The sequence below is a fragment of the Pyrgilauda ruficollis genome, unplaced genomic scaffold (genome assembly GCF_017590135.1).
Source record: "Pyrgilauda ruficollis isolate IOZ18807 unplaced genomic scaffold, ASM1759013v1 scaffold15, whole genome shotgun sequence".
NCBI lineage: Eukaryota > Metazoa > Chordata > Aves > Passeriformes > Passeridae > Pyrgilauda > Pyrgilauda ruficollis.
The window spans coordinates 4,968,186-4,986,097 of record NW_024513654.1 but is presented as its reverse complement, the minus strand read 5'-3'; positions in this window follow the sequence as shown (position 1 = coordinate 4,986,097).

Below are 17,912 nucleotides of genomic sequence, written 5' to 3'. Positions count from 1 at the left end.
TTTGGTGTTATGAAACTATTTACAGTATCCCATCAAAAAGAATAAAGTGTTTGATCAAATAGAAGATTCCAAAGAAAGAAGAAATAAGATGTAAGATGTTGATTTAAGGGCAATTGAGACTACATAAACAAAATTGCATCACTTTGGCTACCCTCAGGCTCTAGAAATTTCTGTTTACTTGCAGAGAAGTGGGAGTTCTGGATATTTTCTATCCTAATATTCTGAAATCAGGAGCCTGGAGCAGGACTTTGCATTTAGAAGATGAAATATTTTATTACTCTCCTTTTTTTTATGGTTAGGAATGCATACTGAAACAGGAAGCTTAAAAAACCAAATGCAATCCATACATTATTAAAGACATTAAGGGAGGAGTGATTAGGCCCAAACCAGTCATTTGGTTTGAATTAGATGGAAGAAGAATATTTGGAAACAGATATGCAGAAGAGAAATGGGTCAAGTATAGATGTAAAATGGGAAAGAGAGGAAGATGTTATATAAGGCTGCAAAAAGTCAGTGGCTAGAATCATCTCATCTTTTATTTTATATCAATGTTGATAATAAAAAAATTGAAGGAATTGTAGTAAATGGAAGTTTATTTCTTTGCTGTAGTAACTAATGCAGTGTCATTTGTGAAATTGTGCTGTACATCCCTTTGTACATTGTGTACAATGGGATGTAGTACAAATTTTATGAAGTGCTAAGTGGCTGTGAGGAACCAGGAACAGCAATTTTGGAAAGAAAAGGACTGAACTAGATCATCAGTTTATTTCCTCAATAAATGTTTTTAGGCTTCTGGCAAAAGAGATGGAAATAGGCCAATAAATTCCCTGTTGGCCTGTAACCAAAGATGAACAGGCAAAGAAATACAAGTCCAGGGTACTTGAAAGGAACATCCCATTTAGAAGGAAGAAATTTCAAATAATCCAACTAGTCCAGCATTGTGGGAGAAAGATGAAAGATGGTGGGACTTCACACAGAAATGTCTCCACAAGCCAGAGAATAAATGTCCTTTTCCAGCATTGACAGTGTGTGTGCCTGGCAGCGATTGCACTCACAAAATCTTGTGATGACACTGAAATTCGAAGTTCAAGTTCTGTCAACTCTGTAGTCTGCAAAGTTATTTCTTTCTATTATTTTTCACTCAGTTGCCAAAACCATCATTATGGTTTGTGGTGTTCTAGTATTTTATAAACAGGAATAAATCCAAAAACGACCAGAATTTTCTGATCTCGTTCCCAAGATGATCTGGACTTTTAAAAAGGGGAAAGCTGAAAAATTGGAACTTTCTTGAGTGAATATTCGAGTGGCCAAAATAAGTGGTGATCAGTCAAACATCTCCAGTCACACATTTGCAGATAAACAATGGTTTATCAGACCCTGGAGGGGTCTGATAAACCAGTGATAAACCAGTGGGTCACAGGATTCCCAACATTTTCTGTGTTGATTAAACATTAAGGTGGGGTTTGCTCCACTCCACTGTCTTGCTGTGAAGCTAACTAATAAAACAATATACAATATGAAAAGGCAAGGCAGGATTCTGTACTGGGACTGCAATCTTTACGCAGCAGCTCTATTAGCAGATCAGGATAACAAGTACATTGTGATTAATAACCTGAACATAAGATTCTGAGGATTAGGCACTTCACAAATAATTCTAAACAGCTCCATGCAGCAGGTTTCAAGCTAATTCTGTTTTGATCTACAGCTGTAGGAGACATAAACCAGCTTCAGTTCATTGCCTTTTGTGAAATAACCCTGATTTATACTAGCTGAGACTATTCCTTTGCATGGCTGGGACCGTTCCTGCATAGTTTCATTGCAGAATGACAGAAAAAAAAAAAAAAAAGAAATAGGCAGCCGAGGCTTATCTGGAGTTAGTGATGTGTTAGAGATGTAGCAGTGCAGTAATGCAATGTGCTTTGGGGTGAACTGAGCTGCCCACACCCTGTTTGCAGATGGGGCAGCATTTTGGGGCTGGTCATGTTTAGCAGAGACCCAGCTGCAGGAAATTAGTCCCACAGTTTCTGGAAAGCTTCTGTTTCTCATTCTGGCTGTTCATCAGGGCTTGATTTACCTGAAGGGAAAAGGACAATGTATGTAGAATAATAACGAAATGGGTCACTTTTTATTTCAGAGTTTGAGGCCTGCTAGAAGGCAGTGGCAGCACTTTCTGGGCCTTTGTTAGTGTCACTACTCTGTCCAAGATGGACTTCATGCACTAAACTCCTTCAGTCTTAAATGACCCCATGATTATCCATAAAAACTCAGAATTCCTGCTGGTTATCTCCTTGTAAAGCTGGGTCAACCAACCTGCTGCAAAGCACCAAACTGAGCTGTGTGTACAAGAGTGTGTAATGTGGATTTGAGAGGACAAAATTTGCTAAAACTGGCACAGGTTATTGCCCTAAGCTGATGGAGTGGCCACACAGATAAAACCCTGCAACACCTCTTCACTCTTTTATAGAGCTCCCCAAACCCACTAAAATGTTAATAAAATTAGCAAGAGTGGCAGAGCACTCAGAATATTTACAGATTTACACCCTTCCTTATTCTTTTCTAAAACAGCAGCTGGGTGCTCATTAAATTCTCTGCTCTGGAGGACTGTTCCAGTGGTTTGGCTCTCCCATTCTGCTGTTGCTGCTTCTCACACAATCACAGCCTCCAGCCATGAGAACCTCTGGCTGAACTTCCCTTGGTGTTAGGCATGAACAGATGATCCATATGAGTGATACAGGGCTAAAATGTTCTAAAACTGCTCCCCTCAGTTGCTTTGCCAGTATTTAGGCATTCTTTGTATGTTGAGCACCATTTTCTGAGTCCTGCACTTGCTTCTCCTGCACTGGCCTCTGCTACTCTGTCTCCAGGAGACCTTGAGGGATGGGTTCTCCTTTATCTTAATTTTTGTTTCACTGACACAACGCTGCCTTATTCATGGAAAAATGGTCCATAAATGTCAAATGGATGTGTTCTCAGTATAAAACACAGTAATATTTTAAGGTATTTAACACATTCCAAGACATGAACTTCAGCAGTCAAACTCAATGGATGCAATTGCAGACAAAGTGAAAGCCCAGTCATCTTTAGGCATTTGCCAAGTATTAATGAGATCTTGTAAATGTAGTTAAAACTAATAGGTTTTAAGAACTTCTTTAGACACCTGAGATATGTGAGATGCCACATTTCAGTTTTTCTTTTAACTCACAATTCATGTTTGACTCTCTAGTAGAAATTTGAAATTTCTTTTTTGGGATGGATGATCTTTGCCTGGTCCGTGGATATTACAGTATGTGGCTCTTTCATAATTATAAAGATTTATCTACTCTCAGGATCCTTCCAAAACAGCTCTACTGGCATAGCTCCAGCATAGGTTATACTAAATAGGAAAAAGACATTTTAAATCTCAATTAGAGAGCCTGGCCTGCTAATTGTTCCTGACTAGATATTTTGGTAAACTTCCAAATGCAGCCAAATCCTTAGAGCTCAATTACATACAACCCCTGAATATATTTATTGAAGATGCTCCATTATAGTAAAGACTGAAGAAATTATTATTTTTTTTTAATGCTCCATTAAAGTAATCATGGCTGTTACTTTTCAGGACAACATCTGTCTTGCTCTATTTCTTATCTGTCAGCCAGACTTCACTCTGAATTACATTGGCCCTTCAGTATGGAAGGCAAAGCTGCTGTAGGGCCATGCGCAGGGGGGAGATTTACCTTATTTCAAAATAGGCACAATTATGGCACAGCAATTCCTGTGTGCAGAAATAAATCTGGTTATCTGTAAAATCTGGGGTCTGGCAGCTCCAGTGCCTCAGCTCAGTCACTGCTTTTGCTTTTTTCACCTGTATTTCTCCTCCCTGAGGATTCTTGTTCATGTCCTCGCAAAGGTTAATAGCCCTGGGATCCTTGTGCAGTGTGTGAGATGGACACAATGGCACAAATCGGTACAGGATCAGTTAAAACATTCAGGAAACCTGTTAAAAACAGAGAGGGGTTGTTACAGCTAAGAGAAACAATCTGCCATTACACCATTGACTTGTATCAGTCTTTTTCAGACACACAGAAATCACACAGAAAGAGGATGGAACACGACACACTGGAGGATGGTTACAAATTACTTTTGCAGTGTCTTAGACATCTCCTAGAATCTGGAAGTGTACCCTGCTAGGCTTTCAATTCTGGGTCAGGACTGCATTTGTACCAGTTTGGGGATAATAGTTTTCCTTTAAAGGAGGAAGAAATAGATATAAAACCAAACAGACACATCTACATTTTGACTCTTTGTTGTGTCAGTTTCTAAATTGTAGCACAGGCTTTAAACTGAAAATGAAATTGATTCACCTAGAAAACTCTGAAACAGATCTTATATTTTTTAAGTTTGATTACAACTTAAATTAATTATATGAAGAAAAGGAAAGAATTCCCTGCAAATTTAATTTCACTTTTAATTATGCAGTATCTACCTTTCGTACTAAAAAAAAATTGTAACAAAATGTTCTGAAACTGTCACTCAGTGCTGTCACTCCCTGGGCTCAGCATTTATTATGCCTACAGGCTGGGTACAGGAGGGAAGCTTGACTCAGCTGTGATCATCCTGGCAGATGTGACTGGGATTCTGACTGCAAGACAATCCCCTCTGTGCCACTGACAGAGGGAAATGATGTGCAGAGGGCAGCCCCAAGAACTGCTCCATGTTTAGGGAGTCACAGCCAGAAAAACAGTGTACCCTCTGTAGGTTTGTGGATGATTCTAAAGCAGGAGGAATAATTGCCAAATAGCAGGGAGGCAGTTCAGAGGAGTCTTGAGGACTGGGACAATGAGGACCTTGTAGAGATGAACCAAAAATGTTTTGCACGTAGGGTGAGGAAGCCTTTGCATAATTCCAGCCCTGCAGGGAGGGATACAGGCTGGTCAGGGACCTAGACCAGGCACTGCACCTGAAAAGGGGATTTTGTGAGCTGAGAACAACCTTCAGCTGTTTGGCTGAAGTGCCAAAGGCAGCAGAGCCAAACTCTCCTGTGGTGGTCGGACAGCACAGGGGAACAGCCCTGATCTGCAGTTTGGGAGGTTCAGGATGGACACGTTGGAAAGACCTTTTCACTAGTAAGGTGTTGCTGTACCAAACCAAAGTGTTCTAGGAATGCTGTGGGATCTCCCATCCATGGAGAGTTTTAAGATATGGATTGACAAAGCCACGGTGGTCACCACCTGCTCTTTGCAACAGCCCCATTTCTACTGGAAGGCTGGAGCAGATGATCTTCAGGGATCCTTTCTGATCCATATTTTGCTGATCAGTGCATTTCATTCCACTGAAACCTTCCCCAGAGAGTTGGTCTCTGCCAGACTTTTCATTATTCTGGCTGACCATGAGTTTTCTCCACCACCTCAATTTATTCAGATACTGTTTAGTTTACTAATTTTATTTTAATGCCAAGATATTACTTAATTGGTAATGGACTAATTAACATTAGTATGCTAATATATAGCCATCCTTCAGAATTCAAAATCTCAGTGCCAACTCTATTTCTATCATAGTTGCATTTCTGTTACAGCCATCTCTCTTATCACCAACTTAAATTTTCGGATTTTCATGGATTTATTTAAAGACCCACAGATCTTAAAAGGTTCTAAGAAGATACAGTTTATTTTAATAAGAGTTTTTCCTGTAAAAAAAGGCCACCAAGAACATGAAAGGATCTGCCTTAGAAAGAAGACCAGGCTCTGCTTTGCAATTTCAATACAAAGTGATTTTTGAAATGTGGCTGTCGAAGTAGGAGTGTGCTACCACTACTGCAGAGTGCTGCAAAGCAGTGGGAAACAGCTGGAATATCACATGATGAACGTGCTGGTTTCTTTCAAAGATGAGGGAATCCCTTTGAGAAGGTTTCTTTATGAAACTCCTGATTGAAATAATGATTGCTAAATTTTGTCCCTATTTACACTGCAAAATAACAACAAAAGGTAGAAAGAGCTATATATTGTTTTGTTCTTGTGGGAACTACATCCTTGAAGCAACAGCACATCTAAAACTTTTTAAGCCAGCTGCAATAAAAGCTTTCCAAAGTGGCCAGAGAATGTGTTCCTTTAGCTGGTGGCACAAATGAAACAGCAAATGCATCAAAATTTCTTCCACCTACTCCAGCTGAAGATATAAACCACAGCAAACCTATTTTCCCAGGAATAATTCAAGAGGATCCACTGGTTTCAAGAGCAGAAAATGCAGCTAAATCAAGTAGTAGAGTTCTGTAAATGTAAAATGCCACAAATGGCAAAATGGCTTTTGGTTTGGAACCTGGCAGAGTAAGTTCCCCATTGTGTACAACAAAACAGACCAGGGCGTAGGGGTGTTTAATGAAACCATTCCTAAGATGGAATATTCACCTCATTTGTGATTTTCAACTGTTTCCCAATGAGGACTTCATGTTGTCCCATTTAACTGCTTTTGCCATCTTGAGGAGTTTATTTGAGGAATAGGAGATAAAAGTCTAGGATTTGCCCTGTGTTAAACCAACCATGACTCTGATAATTCAAATCATTTTATATGCACAGGACAGAATTAATGATATTTTAGATGGGTCTGGAAAATTACATTTACTAATGCCTCTGACCCTGTGATGAAAAACCCATCATTGCCATTAAGTTTTAAAGGTCTGGAGCTGGTACACTAGGAATCCAGAAGTTATATGACCTCTATTAAAATTAAGTTTTAATGTCCTTAAACAATAAAACCTCAAATATTATATGCCCATTAATGAACTTCATAAATATTTATAAGGTGCCACTAAAGTGTGCAGTCTAAAATGAGCAGGGTGAGATTTTTCCTTAATTTGAAAGGATTGTGTCCTAATTTGGAGCCTTCCTATCTGTCTGTTCCACACAGTTCTGTATCCTTTTACCAGAGGAAATCAGAGGTAATTACATGAATGCCAGAAATATTATACTGGTGTGGAAACAGTAAAACCCAAATATCTCAGTGTTCCGCAGTGGTTTTGTTGGCTCCACTCAGGCTGCACTTTGGCACCAGAAGGGCTGGGCAGGACACAAGGACACAGGAAATACCAGGTTGTACTGTCAAGTTTAAATCACTCCTGCTTCATGGCCAGGAGGCTTCTAACATTTTCAGGTGTTTATAGATGCAATGAAATATTTAAGAGAGATGCTTCCAGTGTGGCGTGTTTTATATTCAAACACCAAGAAACCCTTCTTCCACTTAAATCTGTGCCAGTGAAAGTAATGAAATTGTAAATGTCAGTGTAAAACTGATATCCCTGAGGGAACAGATGTGTGACACAGTGATTTTAGCTCTGGGTGCAGTTTTAGACCCCTATTCAAAAGCCTTATTACAATAACCCCTCTCTGGCTGCAGCTGGGCTGCCACAGATACTTCCACTGGATAATGTGATTTCTCTCTTCTCTGTCAAACCAAGGAACTCAGCTGGATTAAGCCACTAATGTTATTAATGTAATTTATCAGTATTGAGACATTCCTGCTTTTAGGAAGTTGGGGAGTGTATTTATCAGTATTGAGACATTCCTGCTTTTAGGAAGTTGGGGAGATTGCTGATTAAGGTGACTTGAAAAAAAATGTTCTTTTAAACAAGTTAGTTTAGCCACTGGCACAAGAAGAAATGTTTTTTAAAAGTTGTTCTAATTGCTTCCCAGCATCTTGGCATTTTTCTACAAGTTTTCATGGACTCTTTCCTTATCAGTTAATTCCAGCTCTTAGATTACACTCATTTATTGCCACCCTGATGGCCCATCTCAGTCCACTGACTCCAAATATTTGTTCTCCTTTTGAGGATTCCTGTCTTTGGAAGTTCTTGGTTGGCACCACAGAGCTGCATTCCACATTCATTAGGTTCCATTGCTTCTTTAAATACTATTGATATTTGCTGAAAACCTAACTTCTTTTCCTTTAAAACCTCTCAGCAGAAATAATGTATATTATTATTATATTAATAATATCTCTTATATATCTCATATATATATTTGTGTATTTGAGTTTTTCCCTCTGCAGCTGCCAGGCTGCAATGAGTAGTTAATAAATAATTGTCTGTTTTTCTCTGAACCAAGCTTGCTGCATCACTGCTTTCAAAGGGAAGCCCAGAGTACTTCAGTGATTGCTTCCCAAATTAAAGTGAGGTGCTCTCAGTCAGAGTTTGGAAACATGCAGCAGATGAGCATGAGCAGCCCCCTTGCAGACAGCACTCTGGTGTTTTTTCACAAGTTACAAGTCCTCTTGTAGACTGATAACAGATGGAGCTCTCCAAGAAATATTTTTCATCTTTGAATCTTTAGGCCTTGTTAGAGTTGCCTGAGTTTAGCCTTTGGAATGGATGTAATTTTAGAAAGGCAGAAAATATTCCTTACTGGGGAAAGGAGAATTCATTTGCTGGTATGACAGGGGTTCCACCTTATTTTATCTATATAACAGATCAATAACAAGACAATTTCATGTGTTTAATTTCTCCTGGTGTAGTTTCCTGGAGTATTTGCACATGGACAGAGGTTCATTTAATGAGTTTTGCCACTTATGGCCACTGAGCTCTGCAGCATTAACCAAAGTTGCAGATGAGTTTCACTTACTGTACTCTAATTAAAACTCTACATATGCTGAGGTTTTAATCAGAGCTGACTAATCATATTTAATTTAAATGTTTTAATGGCTGTATTTTTAATAGAACAAGGGTACATTAGCTAATCCAGGTTTCTTCCTACAGAGAGAGGTGTGTCAAAATTTCTAAGGCTTTGATCCAAAAAAAGCACATTAACTCATAGATTAATTCAGTCAGTTAATAACTCCACTGAATAAAGTGATAATATTACTTACTTGAAATTTTGTTTGCATTGAAAGGGTTGTTGTGTCACCTTAACTGTACAGTATATTTATTTTTGCAGCAGAACATCATTTTGGTGGAAATGAGTATTTTCTGAGCCTCTCATTCTTGGGGACACAACAACACTTCTGCTTTTTGCTTTGGCTCTGGGTGTAGCACATTCAGAGAACCCAAACCACTTCCCAGGCTGGGGGGGAATTAATTCCATCCAGAGCAAAGCAGGGCATTACCGACACCTCTGGAGATAATGAAATGGCTGAGTGTATTTAAACCACACTAAATGCGGGCAAATTGTGGCATTAATTTTGGATTCCACCTAAGAGAATTGTCGTCTCTTCCTTCTCCCCAGAATGAAAAATATCTGAACTTCAACAAGGGCTCTTTTAAGGCAAACAATGAACACCAAGCAGTTTCAGGCATAATTATAAAGCAGGAATAATTACAAAGCATTTTGAGTTGGGAAATTTTTTGTTTCCTCTCCGTTTTGACAAATCAGCGTCTTTGAGGAGTTAAAAAATGTTGGAAAATCACAAAAACTCTGAAGTTTCTTGCCCAAGGCAGTCCTTTTCTTGTAATGACGCAGTGTCTGGGAAACTGGAATAAAGTTTGTGAAAATTATTGTGTAGAAATACATTTAAAGTTTGATATTGCATCTGGTTTTCAAATCATCCTTAGTTTCAACAGTTTCTCTTCATGCTATCATTACAGAGCTGCTTTTGAAAGAGGCAATCATTGGGCTGTATTTACAAGGTACATCCATATTTTTGCACCTCATTAAGCTGATGTATGATGTGTTGCTTCACTACCCTCTGCATTTCATGGTTAACTTTTAAATTCCTTACCAAAAAATATTTTTAAATAGAGCTCTGATTTTTTTTTCCTTTACAACCAGCATGAAACAGCAGCAGGAACAAGTATAACCTAAATAATGGTGAGGATGTTAAACCCTAACTCAGGTCTCCTTTCTGCCTGGACTGTACAGAAAGACCTCAATCATTTGGAATCTTAGCACAAACAAAGTTTAGACAGAAAAACAGGTGAAGAATCACTGTTAAATATATAGGAGAAGGGGAGTATGAAATCCAATTTTCTTTTATAAGCTCTGAGGTGTATCTTTGGCTGCAGACCTTTCAATAATAAGGTAATATATCCATATGAAAAGTGAGCTTGTTACAGCTGTGCTGTCCTGCAGCTCTGCTCACTCCTTGTAATTCCAGGCAACTGCTGCCCTTAGTTTCTTCTTCATGAAGACATCTCAGAAATATCCAAACACAGAAAATGCCCATATTTAAAAAATATCTGTTTTCTATGACTTCACAGCTGTCCCTAAACACAGAAGGGGACACAACTGCCATTAATTTATCTTATCTAACATAAAATGTTGACTATATTAATGAGATTAATTAGTCATTTAGAGGCTAAACTGATTAATTAGATGCTATCTTTTTATTTTCTCTGTGCTAATGAATATTTTATATGATGGTTTTGTTTAAAGTAATATTAACAGCTCTCACACTTTAGGCATTATTTCATTAATTCAGTTCTCTATCATGTTATGAAAGGCTTTTAATCAACTGGTTTCAAAGGGAGCCCTTTTCTTCTCTATCTGCTAAATCATATCTGGGCAGGCTTTTCTTCCAGACACCAAGAATTATTCAGGGGCTCTATCCATAGTTTTGTTTTGATAAATTCAGTTTTATTTAGAGGGGCATCTACATTCATGCAATTCTGAATCCCTGACTGCAAGGACCACAGACTCTTGCTCTGTTTTCTCAAACAAGCTTTTCTAGATCCTTGTTTTGAAAATGTCTCTCTTCAAAATGTATGCAGCTCTGAATTAAAGTTGCATTCAAGCATATCAGATATTCAGGAATGTATCACTGAGAACACAGTCAAAGGTGTTAACTTCCCAATAAATCAACAGGAACTGCCTGGAGTTTATGGAATGTGAATAACCTCTGAAATATTGAGATTACCTCCTAGGAAACACAGGAAAAAAGTGGCTGTGAAGGGAGTATAAAGCTGCTGTTCCATTTTCTCATGAGAGGTAATAAATTCCAGAGCTGCCAATCCTTTTACACTGGGAGAATTCTAGAGATTTAATCCCCAAATTACTGTGTCTTACCAAGCCAGCCCGTTCCCAGCAAAGCACAACACTCATTACCTGAGCCCTTCCACTGAGCATTTATTGTGATTACAGCACATTTACAAAACAGCTTAATTACTTGTTTGACAAATATATTAAACACTAAAGGGAATTCTTGCTGTTCTCCAAATGTCTGCAGGTTTTCCCTCGTGTTCCCAAAGCCAGGAGTGCTGATGGAGGTGCTCCATGACTCAGGGGGGCAGCAGCACCTCCAGCACCTCATCCTGGCTTTGCCCACAAACAGATCTGACACCCCTTTGTTCCGTGTGTAAGGAGTAAAGTTCCTACTCAAACCTGGGGAGAAACCCTCAATTTTTAGTGGTTAGAGTGTGGTTCTTGGCATGGCATGGTGCCTTCTGATACAGAATGAAAATTATTTAATTGGAAGAATATAATTTCCTGTCAACCTTTCATAGGCAGGTGGATGAGTTTTTAATTCTCTCAATTTCAAGATTCGCTTAAACTGCAATATGTGAAAATCTGGTGAGGGTGGTGAGCTGTTTCACCTTGAAGCTGCTCATGCAGACTTTTTGTTGTTCTCTCAAAACAGTACATGAAAAAATGGCAGCTACTGCTTCTGGTAGATTGATACTATACCTTTCCAAAAGTACTTGAGTAATGTATCACATTATCACAGTGTAGTGCTCTTGGCATTAAATTAAAATATATTAACATCAGGATAAAATCATGAGTATAGATTTTGCCAAGAACAGGGGAGTAAGGGCAGTCCCAGGGAAAAAAAATAGTCCTATCCCCAGGCAAGTTTTGAGGGACTGGACAGAATATTCACCTTATTTCTGTTACTTCCATGCTAGGGTTTTACTCAGTGTCCTTTGTCATGCTTTGCTTTTACTGAATTCTTTTCTGTGATGAACATTAATTTTTTTTCCAGCATTCATGATTGTGAATACTTAAGGATTTTTTTTTTCTGTGTAGTTTATTAATTAAAGTGTGTAAAGGGGCCTTTTCTTTATGAGATGCATTTCTTAAAACACTTCTTTGAGTTATGAGAGAGGGTCTTCCTCTAATTCCTGTGAAAAAGGGTCTAAACCAATTCCTTGTGCTCCAGAGAAGTGCTCTCAGAGGGTTATAGGAAATCATTGCAGAGAACTTTGAAATAGCTGCAGGGGTTTGTAAAATTAATTAAGTACTCACTGATTTGGAATGAAATTAAGATGTCCACAATTAAGTTTGCAGCCTGCAGGTTGGAGTGCTCTCAGGGCAAGGCTGAGATTGGAGTCTGAGGTGCATCTCCAAGATAGAAGGAATATTGAATCAGGTATGCAGTGGAATAGCTCCAATAGGGAAAAAAAAGAAAAAAGGATATACCTAATTCACTCTACTCTTTAACCCACAATTTCTTGATGTCAGAGAGTTTGGGTCAGATGAGGTAGAGGAGAAAACATAAAGGAAATGATACCACTTATCTACTGTTGCAAAGACAGTCTGCACATCCTGGCAGGTACTCCCTGCGCTGAATTTATTCTGCACCACAAACTCCAAAACTCAGGTTTGCTTGTGGAGCTGCATTTTGTACAAAGCCTGGAGTCAGTAATTTAAGGAGCCACCATTTCTTTTATAGGTGCCATTAATCTGACAAATTTACCTCGAGGCAGAACGTAATATTGTTTTCAGTCCAGTTTCTGATGGTTGAAGATTTGCCATTACAGAAAGTAGCACAAAGGGAGACAAATAAATGCCAATTTTGATGACTGCTTCAAGACAAATGTGAGGAGTGACCAACCCCTACCTCCTTCCTCATTTTTAGCATTGCACATGTTGTACAGATACACAGAGCAAAGACAATTCTTTTGAAAATAGCAAAACTGGCAGTGATCTAATCTGTGTCATGGCCAGGGGAGACTTGAGGGATGCCAGGCTGAAGTATTTCTCAGAACCCTCATGGCATTGACCACGAGGATTCTCCATCAGCCCAGGAAAAGGAAGATCAGGAGGTCAGGTTTTCTTTCCCTTGAGAGTTATTTTTTTATCCCTTTTCTGTAGTTTGAAGTCCTCTGGGCAGCAATGAACTCTCTTACAGCAAAGGGGTTTTGTTTCTCATGCTGCTCCTTATGCAGCTCTGCAGATTTCAGGAATTTGTGCCCTGGTGCACTCTTCTAAGTTGGATTTTCTCAGTGGGGAATAGAACCCTTTTCCAAGGGGTTAAGTTCAAAGGGAAGACTGGAAATCTGTCCCATTTTAAGAAAAATGCCTCGTTCTCCCTCATGTACCACAGAATTAGCCAGGCAGTCGGTAGCTCTTTCAAATGTTGTTAGAAAATTCATACATTAGCAATATATTCAAGTTATACTGTCCTTGTGATGGATGCCGTGGAGTTAAGCAGTGTTATTAAAAGTGGATGAAGCTGTATGGATTGTTCCGTGCCAGCAATAATATCACAAAGTTCAAAGAAACCAAATCCAGCCTGGAATTCACACAGCATTGAATGCATTGCCTCACACCTTTTTCTGCTTAAAATTTCTGGACACACAGTGAGCAGTCCCCAAGTTAGGTTTATCTGTTTCAGCAGTTTAAAACATGTCAGATAATGAGACACTGATCAGATTTAAAACAGTCCCAGAACCAGAGGCATCCAAGAGCTATTTTAGAAAGCAGAGCTAGAAACATAATTACAAGACAGGATAATGAACAGCACCTCTTCAATTTCCCTGTGGCCTTTGCTAAGAAATTAAATCAAGTTTGTACTGTATAAGCATGACTGAACTGTTAGAAATGGGAGAAAGATTAAAGTGTTATCTTGTAAACAATATATACATAATGAACAGAGAATAAAAGCGAAAGCCATTGTAATGAAAAAGAAATGAGAAATTTAATTGATTGTATAAGATTCAACAGTTAGAATTGGTACTAGAAAGATCCAGTCAAGAGTTTATTTGGAATGAATAGCCCTGAAATTTTGGAACTTGTGTGGGAATAGGTTTCTCTGATATTTAAAGAGGGGTAATGTTGAAGCTGTTTCTTGAGACAGCACCTGCCAGAAGAGGAAGACAAGATGTCTCTGTGGATACATAGGAGATGAAATATAGAACTTGTCAAAATCAAAATAAGTCTTTCCATTGGTGTCATCAGGCTCTGCATGAGGCTTTAACAAACAGATCCCCTCTGATTTTGGGATCAGTGTCATGTGGGATCTCGCCTTGTTTTTCTGGAAGGCACAGGAGAAGAGAAGTTAAGCCAAGTGTAGCTGGTGGAATGGCAATAAAAAGTTTTGCACAGCTGGGAGAGCAGCAGTGATTCCAAATGCTGAGCTCCACCAACCTCCACGCCTTGGTTCTGATGGGGAGTTCTCACCTACATTCCATGTTATTCCTTCTGGTGTCTAACTGGGTAACTGAGACCTCTTAAGTTGCAAACATGCACATGGGAAAAAAAAGACAGAATTCTTCTGTCTGCTTTTGAAATTTAGATTAATGGAAAATACTGGTGTTTCTATCAATGCTTATTCCCTGTTTTCTGTAAAAAAAGCAAAGCAACATGCAGATGTTTGAGCAAAGAAATGGAATAGAAGCCTTGTGGATATTTTAAAAGCATATTTTCAGGTCCCAATACCTTGTTTTTCTGCAATGTCAGTGTGTCCCTGTTACCTGTTTTGTTTAAATAAATCAGCTTATTTTCTGAATATAATGATTGTCAGCACTCAGGATCCCCGTTTCTGGAGTAAAAGGAGAAACCAGCTATCAGATTGTGGAACTTTCCCAAACATGCCTAGAGGGGCCTCTTTAAAAGAGCATGAATCTTCAGTAAACAACTTGTTGTATTAACTGCTGCTACAGACACCTGCTGAACAAAATCAAAGGGAAGAGATGTCATGTTTGTGGCAGATATCTTCCTTTAGCAGACTGGGTCCCTATTTATATTATGGGCTGTAGGAAATCCACAGACTTCTATACTAAAGACATTTTCCTCTTACAACCTATGCTCAATTTAGTAATCTTAAAAGAAAGTACCTTTTTCCTCCAAGGCATTTACAACATTCTTATAATGACATTGCTGCAACTAACTCTCTTTTCTTCTCCCTTGTGGGCAATTTGTAATTTTTTTTTTTTTTTGGTCTGTGAAAGCTTGAAGTTTTTCCTCTTTAGCTACTGCTCTAACCCCCTTTTGGAACATGTTTTCTGTCTTCAGTAACAAGCTTATGAAAATCAATATTCCAGCATTTATCACAAGTTACAGAAGAAAAGCCCTTCATCAAAGACATTTAGGCATGCTTGTGAAGGTTACCCAGCACATTCTGACAGACTGCCCTTCACACATTCCACAGCTCACCTATTTTACCCATCCCACATGGTGATAAGCCTGCCCATCTTAGAAAGAAATGAATGATTGAGCCTGTTCCATTACAGTTAATATCTCCCTGAGAGATGGGTCTGCTGGGGAAAAATTGTACACTTACGAACTTTCTGAAACAATAAAATGGATCCATTTTTGAGCCAGCTTTTCCTGCGGAGCTAATTCCCGAGCAATTTCGTTTTGCTGATTAAATCTGCTGTCTGAAAGGAAGAGCTGGCAGATCTGTGCAGGACAACACAATCAGCTGCACTTGCAGTTGGAGCACAAACTCTGCAGAATCTGATGGAATTTGCATTACTGGGTTCATGGTACACCTGTTTGTGTTTACTTACACTTACAGATTGCAGCCTTTCCTACACAGCCATCAGTGAAAGAATGATTGTATTGCTGGTACTGGTTCAGCTGGGCAAGGGGGGATAGATATCACTTTTTCTGGGGTGAAAAGAGAAATTTTCTACTGTGAAAAGCAATTATAAAGGCTCAGAGTCACTCTGAAACTAACACTTGCCCAGTGCTCTGCAACCAAGTCAGAGTCTGTGAGTTAACAAACTCAGCTCACTGAGGAGAAAAGGAGCTGAAAGAAGGAGCTGCAGCAATATCCATGTGTGCAAATACTGTGCCTGTAGGTGGAACAACACCTCTGGAATGACTTCTCAATCTGACCACAAAAGGGTGAACAGATCCTGTTGGGCAAAGAGAAAAGGCACAGAAATGGAAATCACTGACCTGAGGAAACACTGGGCAATTGAGAAGCACTGAGGGAGTGCAAGTCCCTCAGCTGACAGTGTTTGCGCCTGCAGTGATTCCCTGGACACGCAGCCTGTGCTCTGACCTGTCCCCAGTGCCCTTGGTGCAGTGCATTTTTGGGTGCAATGTGTATTTCAGGAGCTGCTTCACAAGCCACAATCTCACCCTTGCAGGGTAGGACACACCAAACGTTACAATATTTATGTGCTATTTAAGAAGATTCATTTGCTTCTAGATCCCCTTTCTCAGGCAAGTGTATTTATGGAGGGAAGCAAAATCAGTTTTGTCATTAGGGATGGATCCAGGAACCCCAGAAAGGTGCTGGGAGGTGGGAGCTGAGCTGAGATGCTGAGATGGGAGCTGTCCCTCACACCCTGCTGTGACACTTCAGACCCACGGCGCAAGAACAGACAATGAGACTTCGCCAAACCTGCACACAGATTTCTGCAGAATTAAGGAAATTATGTGAAGCATTTCTGTCCCAGATTTCTTGGCCTTGTTTTGAATTCAAGAAAGGGCTCAGGATGACGCCCCCTGAATTTACAAGCTGTTCCTCAGTTTCTTTTTGCTAGGCTCAAAAAGTGCTATAGAATGAAAACTGAAAGCTAAAATATCCCTCAGCCTGTATGCCTAATTTTTACACTGATGATTTATGTGTGAGCTTAACTTCATAATTATCCTGTTTAAGGGCATTGCTGGGTTTCTAAATTAAGACTGATGGCACAGATGAACAAGTAAAGGTCATTCCTTGATGCATTAGCTCTTTGTTGATGAACAATTTAACACAAAAATACTTTGTGTTTAGCATGAAACCTTTCTCATGAAAATCACATCCCACTGCCTGTCTTTATAAATATTAATTCACCAGAAGCACGTGCTTTGTGTGGGTCCTGACAGCCTCTGTAGTGCTACTGACAAGCCAGTCAAAGTACAAAAATAAAAAGGTGGTAAAATTTACCCAAGGTGTCCAAGGGCATTAAGACACATATTTAAATATAGGATTCTACTGAGTTGCAGAGCATAAGGATCAAATTGAAGACAATGAAAATGGGACAGTCAGCAGTATAATCAGATTTTAAAATTCACAGTGTGGGTGGGAGTCCTTCTGAAAGGGCCTGGGATGAGACAAAACTGCAGATAAAAATATTAGAATCATCAAATCAAAACTGCCAAACAAAATCCCCCCAAACCTAAAATCAAATTATGGTTAGACAGTTTGTGAAGAAAAGCAGGGGCTACATGGAGAGTCTTTGAAGTGAAAAAGTAGAAGAAGTGACAAGATGAACTGTCAGATTAATGAAAATTGAGGCTGGAAGAAGGCACATGTTTTTCAGCAGGAAATCAGGAGAGGTTTTTGAATATCTGGTCTGTTCTGTGAGGAGCTAAGACAAAACCTTCCAAGCAAATCAATAAACACTGAACCAGATGGGACCCAAAGGGGCAAAGATGAGCTGCAGAGCTGAAGGAATTGCCAGGGAAGTCTTAGGAAACAACGGGCTGATAAATAGAACCAGCTCAGCTTGCAGGTACAGCACATAAATCCAGCCAAGCTGGGGATCCTGCAGACATGAAATCACAGATCACCAGGGGACAGAAAGTCACAAATTCTGCTGCTGAAGTATCATCCTAAGGAAATTCTGAACCTTGTCAAAATATTGTCTCGGAGGGAAACTATTCCCCTAATTCCCATGAAATAAACCCCAAGAATTTGCATTTATCCATGCTGAAAAGCTGATGTGCTTATCAGTATACAGGCCCCTTATTTCCTAGCTGCCTTGTTTATTTATTACCCTCTTTATATGTACACCTGAAACTGAATATGATGGGAAGGGGCAGAGGTTTGTCTTCCCCTTCACAGGAAAATAAAAT